General features: G+C 47.6%; 2 long non-coding RNA genes across 2 annotated transcripts in view; both read right to left on the bottom strand.

Moving 5' to 3' along the window:
• LOC137633637 (uncharacterized) overlaps nt 1–11,856 on the bottom strand; it is a 28,035-nt gene extending 16,179 nt beyond the window's left edge. The window contains exon 1 of the long non-coding RNA XR_011042324.1: nt 11,654–11,856. This is a non-coding gene — a long non-coding RNA (uncharacterized lncRNA). The remainder of the gene's footprint in view (nt 1–11,653) is intronic.
• Nucleotides 1–14,058, bottom strand: part of LOC137633939 (uncharacterized) — a 359,450-nt gene that overhangs the window by 197,691 nt on the left and 147,701 nt on the right. The window lies entirely within an intron of this gene.

Here is a 14,058-nt window from a genome sequence, read left to right as displayed (position 1 = left end):
AGTGGGCTGTGAAGGTCGTTTGACGCTTCCAGACCCCCGCTTGAAGTACCTGCGTCACAGAGAAGTTTCTCTTGAAGGCCAGGGATGTAGCAATACCCCTGACATCGTGGGCCCGAGGGCGACGTGACGGAGGAGGGTCAGGATTCAGGGCATGGTGGATAACCCTTCGAATCCAAGCAGAGATGGTGTTCCTTGTGACCCTCCTCTTTGTCCTGCCTGTGCTCACAAACAAAGCTCGCACATGAGGACGGACTGCAGCCGTTCTCTTCAAGTAGTACCTCAGACACCTCACTGGGCATAGTAGCAGCTGGTCTGGGTCGTTTGTTACAGAACGGAGACTCGCGATCCTGAAAGAGTCGAACCGAGGATCCGGCACTCCAGGATTCTGAGTCTTGGCCACAAACTCAGGGACGAACCTGAACGTTACCTCCCCCCATCCCCTTGAATGGGCGATGTCGTACGAGAGACCATGAAGTTCACTAACTCGCTTGGCCGAGGCCAAGGCGAGTAGGAAAGCCGTCTTCCAAGACAGGTGGCGATCGGAGGCCTGGCGTAATGGCTCGAAGGGAGGTCTCTTGAGAGACCTGAGAACTCGAACCACGTTCCAAGGAGGGGGTCTCACTTCCGACTGGGGGCAGGTAAGCTCATAGCTACGTATGAGTAAAGAGAGTTCTAGCGATGAAGAAATATCCACGCCCTTCAATCTGAAGGCCAAGCTTAAGGCTGAGCGATAGCCTTTCACTGCCGAGACAGAAAGGCGCATTTCTTCTCGCAGATACACAAGGAAGTCCGCTATTGCTGGAATAGTGGCATCGAGTGGAGAGATACCCCTTCCACGACACCAACCACAAAAGACTCTCCACTTCGCTTGGTAGACTCCCTCAGAGGACCTTCGCAGGTGCCGAGACATTCTCTCCGCAACCTGTTGCGAAAAGCCTCTCTCCGCGAGGAGACGCTGGATAGTCTCCAGGCGTGAAGCCGAAGCGAGGCTACGGCCCTGTGAGGGACACCGGAGTGGGGTTGTCTGAGAAGCTCGTGTCGTGGAGGAAGCTCCCTTGGGAGTTCCGTCAGGAGTTGCAGAAGGTCCGGAAACCATTCCGCGTGATGCCATAGCGGAGCTACTAGAGTCATGGAACAGTTGACCGATAGTCTGGTCCTGTTGAGCACCCTTCTCATCAGACAGAATGGTGGGAAGGCGTACACGTCGATGTTGTCCCACCGTTGCTGGAAAGCATCTTGCCAGAGTGCCTTGGGGTCCGGGACTGGTGAGCAGTACAGGGGCAGCTTGAAGTTCAAGGCTGTCGCGAACAAGTCCACCGTCGGGGAACCCCACAAAGTCAGGACTTTGTTGGCTATCTGAGGATCCAAAGACCACTCGGTACTCACTATCTGCGAAGCCCTGCTCAGACTGTCGGCGAGCACATTCCTCTTGCCAGGAATGAAGCGAGCTGATAGTGTTATCGAGTGGGTTTCGGTCCACCTCAGAGTCTCTACTGCAAGATGGGATAGCTGTTGCGAAAAAGTGCCTCCCTGCTTGTTGATATAAGCCACTACCGTGGTGTTGTCGCTCATCACCACCACGGAGTGACCCGCCAGGAACCGTTGGAACTGTTGAAGGGCCAGAAAGACGGCCTTCAATTCTAGCAGGTTGATGTGTAGGCACTTTTCTGATTCTGACCAAAGGCCTGAGGCCCTCTGGTTCAGAACGTGCGCCCCCCACCCTTCTTTTGACGCGTCCGAAAACAGAGTCAATTCCGGGGGAAGGACGAGAAGACTCACTCCCTTTCGCAGGTTCTCGTCGGCCAGCCACCACCGCAAGTCCGTCTGTTCCAGAGACCCCATTGGGATCAGAGTGTCCGGGGAATCGGATCCTTGATTCCACCGGGACTTGAGCCGCCATTGAAGGGATCTCATCCTGAGGCGGCTGTTTGGAACCAGACGGGCCAGGGAGGATAGGTGGCCCAAGAGACGCAACCACGATTGGGCGGGGAGTTCTTTTCGCCTGAGGAAAGGTTCCGCCACCCTCCTCAGCCTTGCTATCCGGTCGTCTGATGGAAAGGCTTTGTGGAGATTGGTGTCTATTAGCATGCCTAGATAAACCAGTCGCTGGGACGGCTGCAGAGAGGACTTCTCGAGGTTTACCACGATCCCCAGATCCTGGCAAAGATCTAGAAGCCTGTCTCGGTGTCGAAGAAGGGTCGACTCCGAGTCTGCTAGGATCAGCCAATCGTCTAGGTAACGAAGGAGACGAATGCCGTTCCTGTGCGCCCAAGTCGAAATCAGGGTGAACACTCTGGTGAACACCTGAGGAGCTGTGGAGAGACCGAAACACAGCACCTTGAACTGGTAGATCTTGTTGTCTAGGCAGAATCTCAGGTACTTCCTGGAAGACGGATGGATTGGGATCTGGAAGTACGCATCCTTTAGATCCAGTGTACACATGAAGTCTTGTGGTCTCACCGCAAGTCTGACTGTGTCTGCTGTCTCCATGCTGAACTGGGTTTGTTTGACAAACCTGTTCAGAGCCGAGAGATCGATGACGGGTCTCCAGTCTCCAGTAGCCTTCTTTACAAGAAAGAGTCGACTGAAGAAGCCTGGAGAGCCGTCCACGACCTCCTGGAGAGCACCCTTCTCGAACATGGTCTTGACTTCGGCCTGAAGGGCCAGCCCCTTTGCCGATCCCATGGCATAGGAGCTCAACGACACTGGATTCGCTGTCAGGGGAGGTTGAGATGACGTGAACGGGACGCGATAACCTTGGCCGATCACCGAGATCGTCCAAGCATCGGCCCCGAGATGTTGCCACCTGCGGACGCAACGCTGAAGGCATCCCCCCACAGGTGGACACGCAGGGGGACTGCCACCCCTAGGGCTTGCGGCCGCGGCCGCCACCCCTAGAAGTCTTGCCTCCCCTGGAGGACTTACCACCCCTCTTGACCTTGGCTGGAAAGGGCTGGGGCTTAGACACCACTTTCTTAGCTGCCGGTGCCTGTTTTGGAGCCTTACGAGGCTGTTGCTGCTGTTGTGGCGGGGCTGGAGGCTTATAGGGCCGAGTTGTAAGGGCCCTGTGGAGGAGGGAGTCCGTGCTGGATTTCCTCCACCTCTCAGCTGTTCGCTCCAAGTCTTGAGGCTCAAACAGGCTCTCCCCCAGGAGGGAGGCATGTCGGAGCCTACACACATCTACGGCGGGGACCTTCGGATGGAATCTCTCGGACACAGCATCACGACGCTTCAACACCGAGTTGGCCCACAGGGTGGTAACCTGGTGCGCCAAGAACTCGATGGAGCGGGTGCCCGAGAGCAAGAAGGTCTCTAGGGCCTTCCTATTGGTCTCCTTGGACAAGTCCTCAGATCGCAATAGGATGCCCAGAGATCCTAACCAGAAGTCCAGCCACGAAGTGGCCTGCATGGCACACTTAGCGACCTTCTCGTGGTTAAGGATCTCTGCCGCCGAGAACGACACCTGCCGGGCAGAGAGTTTCTCCAAGGGAACTCCCTTCGCCAGCTCCTCCACAGAGTGATGGAGCGGAAGAGCGAGGTTGTGCTCACCCAGGATCTCGAAATACCTCCTCTGCTGAAGGCGAGGAGGAGGGATGAGTTTGTTCCCGGCAGTGGAACGACTGGAGGAGGCAAGAAGTGCGAGCTGAGCATTGGCCCTAGCTCTGGCACTCTTCAGCCCCCGAGACCAGGGCAGAGCTGCACTGGTCTTAGGGGCCTTCCGAACGTCGAACACTTCATCCAGAATTGTGTCTTTGCCTTCACGGGGGGGGATGACTGGATCCGTAAGACTGTTAAGTTGCCTTATCAGGCTTAGGACCTGCCAGAAGGCATGTTCGGACTCTTGCTGTTCTCCTCCCTGCGGGCTGGCAGCTAAGTCTCCTGCCCCAGGAATCTCTTCCTGGGGTGATACGTGGACATTCCCCTGGGTAGTCATGGGTTCCTGTCGAATCCTTGCAGAGGATTTAGGGATGGTCTTGGAATCCTTGGGCTCCCTCCTAGGAGGGATACAGGATCCCAACAACGAGGTTCGAGGGGCCCCTTCCTCACGAGACAATTCTCCTGCCTGAAGCGAAGTCTCCCCCCCTGGTGCCGGGGGGAAGACTACCGGTCCACTGGACTCACCTGAGGACGGAAAGGCCTCGTCCACGGGAGAAGGAGAGAGTACTCGTGCAGGAGAGGGGACCCTCGAGACCGACCTCTTGGGAACCAACTTCGCCCTGGGGGAAGTCACCACGAAGTCCACTCCTCTCTTTCTCTTCAGCGTAGGAGAGACAGCCGCTGGTTTGTTACCCTGGCCGGCGAGTGCTGGTTTCATAACCCTCACTAACGCCCGTGCCAGCGGACCAAACCAAGTCTGCTGCTCAAAGGACACAGAGTCCGAAATCCTCGCTAAGGTGAAAGGGATCGGGCGATCCTTTGGAGTGGACACGACGGTACCTGCCTGAAAAGAAGGTGGGGAAGAATGCTGTAATGACCTGTCCGCGTCCTGCAATACCAACCTGTGCTTGGATGGAGGTGATCCCGAGTGCCGTCTAGGAGCACGCGTCCCTGCTGCTACCACCGGCTGTGGAATTCGCCGCGAACTATGGTCGCGCGAGGGTGAACGGTCGCGCAAAGGCGAATGGTTGCGCGAGTGATCGCGCGGGCGCACAGGCGAGCGGTCGCGCGGGCGCGCAGGCGAGCGGTCGCGCGGGCGCGCAGGCGAGCGATCGCGCAGGCGAGCGATCGCGCGGGCGCGCAGGCGAGCGATCGCGTGGGCGCGCAGGCGAGTGGGCGTGAGGGTGGGCAGGTAAATGAACACGTGTCAGAGGCGACGAACGCAAGCGATGGCGCGACGGCGAGGGATCGTGCTGCCGCGTAGGTGAAGATCGCTGGCGATAATGATCACGTGATGGTAAGCGATGGCGAGCAGCATGTGAAGGTGAATGATTGCGCGCAAGAGGGCGGTCGTTCAGGGTTGCGCGATGAGGAGCAGCATGCGTAAGCGGGCGATCGTTCAGGGTTGTGCGATGGCGAGCAGCATGCGCCGGTGAATGATCGCGTGAAAGGGTGCGATGGTGATCAGCATCCGCAGGAAGGCGATCGTTCAGGGTTGTGCGATGAGGAGCAGCATGCGTAAGCGGGCGATCGTGCAGGGTTGTGCGATGGCGAGCAGCATGCGCAGGTGAATGATCGCGTGAAAGGGTGCGATGGTGATCAGCATCCGCAGGAGGGCGATCGTTCAGGGTATTGCGATGAGGAGCAGCATGCGAAAGCGGGCGATCGTGCAGGGTTGTGCGATGGCGAGCAGCATGCGTAAGCGGGCGATCGTGCAGGGTTGTGCGATGGTGATCAGCATCCGCAGGAGGGCGATCGTTCAGGGTATTGCGATGAGGAGCAGCATGCGTAAGCGGGCGATCATGCAGGTTCGTGCGATGGCGGGCAGCATGTGAAGGTGATCGCTGGCGAACTGGTGATCGCTGGCGAGCTGGTGATCGCTGGCGAGCTGGTGATCGCTGGCGAGCTGGTGATCGCTGGCGAGCAGGTGATCGCTGGCGAGCAGAAGGTCGACGCGTGTCCTGTGAGAGGATAGGTTCACGAGCAGGAACGGGAAGATCGCTGGCGCGTTGGCGAACATGTGTTTCTGACACACGATGGTGAGCAGGGAGTTCAGCAGGAACTAAAGGGTGGTCAGAGACCGCAGGCCGATGGTCCTCAAATGAGCGCTGACGCTCGGAAGAGAGCTGACGAGCAGGAGAGCGCTGGCGAGGGGGGCGAACCTCAGGAGAGAGCCGACGAGCAGGTGAGCGTCGGCGAGCAGGAGAGTCTTGGCGAGCAGGAGATCGTCGACGAGCTGGCCCTGCTCGCGTAAGGGAAGAATCCCTTAGCCCCGAAGGGACCGTTGCCCGTCGGGTGACGAGTTCTCCAGAAGGCGAAGATCCGGCAGGAGATGGAGAGCGGTCCGCAGAGAGGTTCAAGGAGGGCGGAGTAGTCGGTTGAGGCTGACGAGGAGAGTCCCCCCCGGAGGACGAAGACCCAAAAAGGCGCCTCTTAGTCCCCCTGTAAGGGGAAGGGAGGCCCTTGTGGCGTAGAGGGCGGTGAGCCTTACGGCGGAGGCGGCCTCGGGGGAGATCGTCGGGACCATCGGTCCTCCGAAGGGGAGTCTCCTTCAAAACACTTCCCTCAGAAGGAAGCTGGGCAGCAGTCGAGACCGAAGGACTCACTTCCCCCTTCGAAGGATGCACGGAAGGAGGAGGAGAGCCTAGAGCACCATCACCAGCAACAGCACCTGCGTCGGAAGGCCCGGCCACGTCGGAGGCCTCTGTCACCACGACGTCGACAATAGACAGAGGGTCTACCTCCGCTACCACCGGCGACTGTTTAACAGCGGCCCCCAACGAGACAAGGTCAATAAGAAAATAACTGAAGGTCAACTTCCAACCAATCACACAAGCTGTAAAGAAAAAGAAGAAAATTAAAGGCTGTCACGAAGGCGATGAACAGACACGTCTGATCACCGCCGAGCCAAAAGTGAAGAGAAGCAAGTCACCGGTGTGTGGAGGGGGGAGGGGTAGCAAGCTACCCTTCCCCACCCCCCGCTAACTAGCGCGGGGGTAATTAACCCTCGTTAAAAACTATTGGCTCGTCATTTCAGCTGCGCTAAAAGTAAACCCTTTGTAAATAGCGTGGTTTGTATTTCGGTTACGGAACAAATAGAACTTTCATAAACTATACAAAGGGATTTATGTCAGCCTGTTCAACATCAAAACATTGGCTGCAAGTTTGTACTTTTGGTGCTACCCACTTACAAGCTCATATATGTACAGTCCTTTAGAAACATTTTGACAAAATCTAGATTAGAAATAACTTGACTCTAGGTAAAACATAATACAGTAATGATTCAATAATAATAAAACAATTTAATGATACCACAGCATTAAAATTCTTAAATCACTCGAGGCTGACCCGAAGGTTTTGATTTGATCTAAACTACACATATAAAGTATTCATCTTCCTAATGTACATATTGTGCATATTAATTAATATATGACGAATTTGAAAATAATTTGTAGTTTTCCTTCCTATAGAAACTTGAGTTCTTTACATAGGATGGATTATCAACAAAGCTGGAGTATATGACTATTAAAGTTTTATAATAGTTACCCAGCTGTAAGCAGGTTCTGCTTGCTCACTGAGAACTCACTCTGATTGCAGCCGGGACTTCCAGTAGGTAGGTGATGGCGGGAGAGTACAAGTAAAGAACTCGGGTTCCTTTAGTTAGGAAAAATGCAAATCATCTCAAACTTTCGGCCTTTACGTAGGAGATTCATCTTCAGGTGAGAGGAAGACCATATTGAAACTGGATGGCTACTTATCCTGGGTTACCAAAACACAGGACCTTATGAGCAGTGCAGAGTTAAGGTTCTTTACACCTCGTGCACAGGTGCAATACAGGCTGCGGAGCAGAATATCTGTGTGTTAACCTTGAGGCATATATATATATCAATGGGTTTGCCTGGTTACAACATACTACCCCTCGTATGGAGTGTGTGAAATGACACTTCTAGTCTATATAATAGAACAGCTGCAGGCTAAGTGGGGTTTACCTTCAAGAGAATCGATTCCAGCTGACAGGGTTTCCAATGCTGTGCCCAAAGAGAGGAGAGGATGAAAGGAAACGAAAGGAGTAGTCAACCTTCCCTTTCATCCAAGTGTACCACGTAACCTCCACCCTCAATCCGATGCTCATGGTCCTGTGAGAGGAGCCTGGGCAGCTATACCACCAACCGTGTAGCTACTACAGGTCCCAGCGCAAAGACGTCTAGGGCCATATTGGTTAATTACCGCAGATGATGGGCAGTAAACATGGTCTGTCGTTCTCAAAGAATGCCATGGTCGTGCTGACTCCTCTGACAACATGAATTTTATTATTATTATTATTATTATTATTACTATCCAAGCTACAACCCTAGTTGGAAAAGCAAGATGCTATAAGCCCAGGGGCTCCAACAGGGAAAAATAGCCCAGTGAGGAAAGGAAATAAGGAAATAAATAAATGAAGAGAACAAATTAACAATAAATCATTCTAAAAACAGTAACAACGTCAAAACAGACATGTCATATATAAACTATTAACAGCATCAAAAACAAATATGTCATAAATAAACTATAAAAAGACTCATGTCCGCCTGGTCAACAAAAAAGCATTTGCTCCAACTTTGAACTTTTGAAGTTCTACTGATTCAACCACCCGATTAGGAAGATCATTCCACAACTTGGTAACAGCTGGAATAAAACTTCTAGAGTACTGCGTAGTATTGAGTCTCGTGATGGAGAAGGCCTGGCTATTAGAATTAACTGCCTGCCTAGTATTACGAACAGGATAGAATTGTCCAGGGAGATCTGAATGTAAAGGATGGTCAGAGTTATGAAAAATCTTATGCAACATGCATAATGAACTAATTGAACGACGGTGCCAGAGATTAATATCTAGATCAGGAATAAGAAATTTAATAGACCGTAAGTTTCTGTCCAACAAATTAAGATGAGAATCAGCAGCTGAAGACCAAACAGGAGAACAATACTCAAAACAAGGTAGAATGAAAGAATTAAAACACTTCTTCAGAATAGATTGATCACCGAAAATCTTGAAAGACTTTCTCAATAAGCCTATTTTTTGTGCAATTGAAGAAGACACAGACCTTATGTTTCTCAAAAGTAAATTTACTGTCGAGAATCACACCTAAAATTTTGAAAGAGTCATACATATTTAAAGAAACATTATCAATACTGAGATCCGGATGTTGAGGAGCCACCGTCCTTGACCTACTTACAATCATACTTTGAGTTTTGTTAGGATTCAACTTCATACCAACATAATTTGCACCATGCACTAATTCTAGCTAAATCTCTATTAAGGGATTCACCAACCCTAGATCTACATTCAGGGGATGGAATTGATGCAAAGAGAGTAGCATCATCTGCATATGCAACAAGCTTGTTTTCTAGGCCAAACCACATGTCATGTGTATATAGTATGAAAAGTAATGGGCAGAAGGTGAGGGTGATGAATGAGTTGTTATCATCATCATCTCCTACGCCTGTTGCAGAAAAGAGCCTCGAGTACAGTCATTAGATTTCCTTAGCCAAGGGGAGATTGTATTTAGTCACCTTTACTCTCCCTGTGATGGTGACATTGCAAGTGCCATGGATTTATCAGTGTCTGTTTAAAGTAGCACTTTAGTGGGCCTCCAAAGGACACAGGAGCAGCTGATCAGAATTGTCGGTTATTGTTCCAAGACTCATGACCTGAAGCAAAGAAGACCTGGAACTGGGAACTGACGGATTCTGGGATTCAGCTTCAACCTCCGGGTAGAAGGAGGACAAGACCTATCTCCGGCATTCAACATGAGCGAAGCTAAAAGTGCAAACGGGAAGTTCTCTAATCTGTTTCGAGGATTATAAGGAAAAGAAAAAAAGTTTTTGAGGGTAAGGTTCCTGACGGAGGAAAGCCTCAGTCAGGGTCAGGTCCCAATCAGCAGTACTATATATGTGTTGCTTCCAATTTAGAGCTTTTGTGAACAGGTCGATTGCTGTGGAATTCCATAAAGTCAGGATCCTGAGGATGTGGAGATCATTTTGATCCAATGATCTGCATCTCCCTCCTCAGCTTGGCCGTCACAATGTTCTTCTTTGCCTGGAATAGAGCAGGCCGTCAGAGAGATAAGAGTTCAGCACCGCCCACCCAGGAATTTCTGTTGCTAACTGGCAAAGCTAAGAGATATTGTACTGCTTTTTTGATAACAGGGCTTATGTCCCTCCGGTGGAGTTGTCGTCCATCGGCACAACAGAGTGCCAAAGCGCTGGAACTCGAGGAGAGTTGCTCAATGTTCCGACATGTTGATATGGCATTGACATTGTCTCACCCACCCACCATACCAGGTACTGTAGTCTGAAATCCTCCCCTATCAGAACTAATGACAGAGGAGGGAGGCTGTCTGGTGCAGGTGAAGACGACCATTCGGAACGAGACGTCCCAAGGTTGACAGATTATCCAGCATCTTATGCCAAGGCTACAGGGTATACTGCAATAGCAGATAGAGCTGTTGATTGAAAGGGATATTCACCTCTCAAAAGTGTACAAGTAGACAATTACTGCAATGAAACATAATAGTTCAACATTAAGGTTTACAATTACCAGTGCTGGTGCACGGATAAATAATTACCACTATGAGGCACGATAATTCTTTATTAAGGTAAAACCAAAAGCAAAGTCGATAGCTATTTGCCACAATTAAATGTAAATACTTACCGATACCACTATAAGTAACCATCAAAATCTCCCATCATTCTCCCTAACCTAACCTAGGATATCTAGTCTTTATTCACTCACAGTTTAACTCACTAACCTTACAAAGTCATCAATGATTGTGAGCAGTCGCCTCACTACCCCAAAAGCAGACTTAAAATTAGACAGCCGACTTGGTGAGAGATAATCTACCAACGGCCTTTGTAGTCTGTTGGGACAGAGTGAAAAACCACATTTTACAGACACAAGAACATCACTTAACCAAATGTTTCCTACCTAACCTCACCTGAGGTTCTCCACCTAACCTAACCTAGGAGCCGTATCCTTAGACTCCCGCACTCTCATCTTACCCTGTCCCAACAAACTACATTCACCCCTAAAAACCGGTATAGATTTACTGTAGTATGATATATTAACCCTTTTACCCCCAAAGGACGTACTGGTACGTTTCACAAAACTCATCCCTTTACCCCCATGGACGTACCGGTACATCCTTGCAAAAAAATGCTGTAAAATTTTTTTTTTCATATTTTCTATATTTTCTTGAGAAAATTCAGGCATTTTCCAAGAGAATGAGACCAACCTGACCTCTCTGTGACAAAAATTAAGGCTGTTAGAGCAATTTAAAAAAAATATACTGCAAAATATGCTGGGAAAAAAATAACTGGGGGTGGAGGATTGGAAATTTCCAAATAGCCTGGGGGTAAAAGGGTTAATAAAGATATTACGGTATTTTGAACGGTTCTCATAAGAATACTTGGGGAAAAGTGTTTTTCTTTCAAAATATGGACGTTTTAATAATCTAGAAGTTATGACTGATAAACCACATTATAAAATGGAAGTAAAAACAAGAACACGGAGCCTTTGTATATCAGCGGTCAGTTTCTCCCGATTTGATTAAATATGGACATCAACTAACCTAAACTTTCCCCCCTAAACTTAACATACAAGCTGTGTCCTTACCTACTTACCTAACAGGGGGGGGGGGTAACGGCCCCCTGCAACCCTCTTCCACTGCCGTATTCTGTTAGCCATAATAATACAGGTGGCCGCTTTCGTACATACACCTCAAAGAACACTACCTAGCTTAAGGTTCCTCACCTTAGCTATTTACCTATGGGGTGCACCGACCCGCAACGACCAAATCGTTACCTTAACCTAACTTAGTCTATAGAACTTGTGAAATACATATTTCTAGCAATTATAACCATTAAAATATTAAGCTACATTAAATTAAAAGCACATTGTCACAAAAGCATCATTGAACGGAAACACGGTCAAATAACGTAATCTTAGGGGATGAGCCACTCAATATGTTAAATGGCTTATTTATTATTAAATAAACACAAATTTCACTATACTAACCGCAAAATTGAAATCTCAACCTTTGTCATCTTGTATATTTATGTATATTTGTATATTTGTCTAATGAATATTTCTTAAAACGTTAAAAACATTTTATGGAAACTGGCTGCGACAGGAGGCAGATGTTTGGGTTACCGTAGTAGTAACAGCTGATCAACACGAGTGACTTTTGTAACGGCTCTCCTCCGACTGAGTCCCCATGAGCAAGAACTCAAAAAAGGAATAAAAAGTAAAGTAGCAAATGAAATTAAAAGAAAAATAAAAGAAAGCCGAGATGAAAGAACTCAAAAAAGAAGTGAAAAGTAAATGAACAAATGAAATTAAAAGAAAAGTAAAAGAAAGCCGAGATGAAAGAACTCAAAAAAGAAGTGAAAAGTAAATGAACAAATGAAATTAAAAGAAAAGTAAAAGAAAGCCGAGATGATATAACTCAAAAAAGAAGTAAAAAGTAAATGAACAAATGAAATTAAAAGAAAAGTAAAAGAAAGCCGAGATGATATAACTCAAAAAAGAAGTAAAAAGTAAATGAACAAATGAAATCAAAAGAAAAGTAGAAGAAAAGAAAGCAGAGATGACAAAACTAAATTTTGTGAATGCTAATGGTAGAAAAGATTACATAGGAGAATTAAATGCTAATATCGTTTCCAGAGGCCGTGTAATAGTGTTTTTTTTTTTTAATAACTCCTAAAATAACTGATGGATTTCCATGATATCAAAGCAGGGAGCGCTTCATACAATGGCCTAATTTTGGAAAATACTGTGCATTGCCATTTATGTTTCATTAACGTTTTTACTTAAGAAAATAAGGCTAAAGCTAGTCTTAGCCACCCACACATTCACAAAAGTGATGACGTCCCTCAGTGACGTTGTTGTAACGTTTCTTCCCCTGTACCTCCCATCCCCCGAATTGTTAAACGCCTGTTTAACTCCATAGATAATTGTCATATGACCTCCTACCCCCAGCAATAAGAAATTCTTTGTCAGTAAAAGTTCAGCATACCTGGTAATGTGATTCGTGACTTTCGACTTTACCTAAACACAAGACCAACGTTTTATATCTTACCCACTCACTTACATTGAAGATCACGAATGGGACTTATGACAGGAGACGAAAGAAGCCATGCTAACCCTACACTTCGCACTTCAAGCGAGTGTTGGTAAAGCAATAGAAATATAGTTTTCTTTAGGTTAAGCCGTAGGACTCATTCTTCCATACAACACAGGTTACTCGATACAGCAATTGCCAGGAAGAAAATGACAGAGAGCATTGTTTGATATAATTTATCATATCAATTTCACCAGAGAGAGTAGCTTGAATTCCTTAAAAGGTAGACTTCTAAAAGATGTTCCATATAAGGGTATTGACATCGGCCATTTGATAAATTTTGAAATCATATATATATATATATATATATATATATATATATATATATATATATATATATATATATATATATGTCATGCCGTTCACACATGACTTTTCACTAACTCTTACCTTCGTCAATTGTCCCTACCTAAGTTCGGAGGCACCATTCAATTTTGGACAATCGACTTACCCCTGGCTAGCCTATCTATAACAAACCAAGCCTTGACATAGGCTAATAACGGGTACATCACAGGTATAGGCTAATACTCTAAGCCTAGGCTTAAGGTAACTTGACTCTTGCTATGGGGAACGACGGATCTTCATTTGCAGTGGAGGTTGAGGGAAAGGCTGGTTCCCGGGGGTCTTTTTATTCTTACACAAAAGCTTAGTACATGCTCGGTACTCCAAACTGGTACCCTGTAATACAAAGTCTTCATTTAGGACAGCGATCCTATGTCAAACAACAGACAATTCGTAGCCTAGGCTACACTGTACTCATACCTAACCTACTGGTTACACTGCACAGTTAGCCTGGCAACTCAAAGACTAACTTGATAAATCTGAGAATAACATTACAAATCTTAACTTACGGTTGGTGGCACAGTTCCAACCACATGCAAGCACAGCATAAAGCAGTTCCAATACTGGCAACTTAGTGTACTTTATTAGAATTACGGTCATTTCGCCCACATGTCAATTCGCCCACAAGTCAATTCGCCCACAGGTCAATTCGCCCACAAGTCAATTCGCCCACATATAAGAGTCAATTCGCCCACATATAAGAGTCAATTCGCCCACATATAAGAGTCAATTCGCCCACATATATTTAAAAAAAGAAATCCCATATAAAGAATTCCGTTCATTTTGTTGATATATTGTGCAAACGTACTCCTCAGCCTAATATTATGGTGAGCTTTGATGTAAGAAGTTTATTTACTTGTGTACCTATTAATGATGTCTTGGAAATTAAGGAAAGCTATGATGTTGATTCGATTCTCACTAACCTCAGTGCTCATTTTTATCATGTTATGTAACTAAG

Source organism: Palaemon carinicauda, chromosome 43 (genome assembly GCF_036898095.1).
Source record: "Palaemon carinicauda isolate YSFRI2023 chromosome 43, ASM3689809v2, whole genome shotgun sequence".
Lineage (NCBI taxonomy): Eukaryota > Metazoa > Arthropoda > Malacostraca > Decapoda > Palaemonidae > Palaemon > Palaemon carinicauda.
The sequence above is the reverse complement of the archived record's forward strand: the minus strand, read 5'-3'. Positions and strand labels throughout refer to the sequence as shown.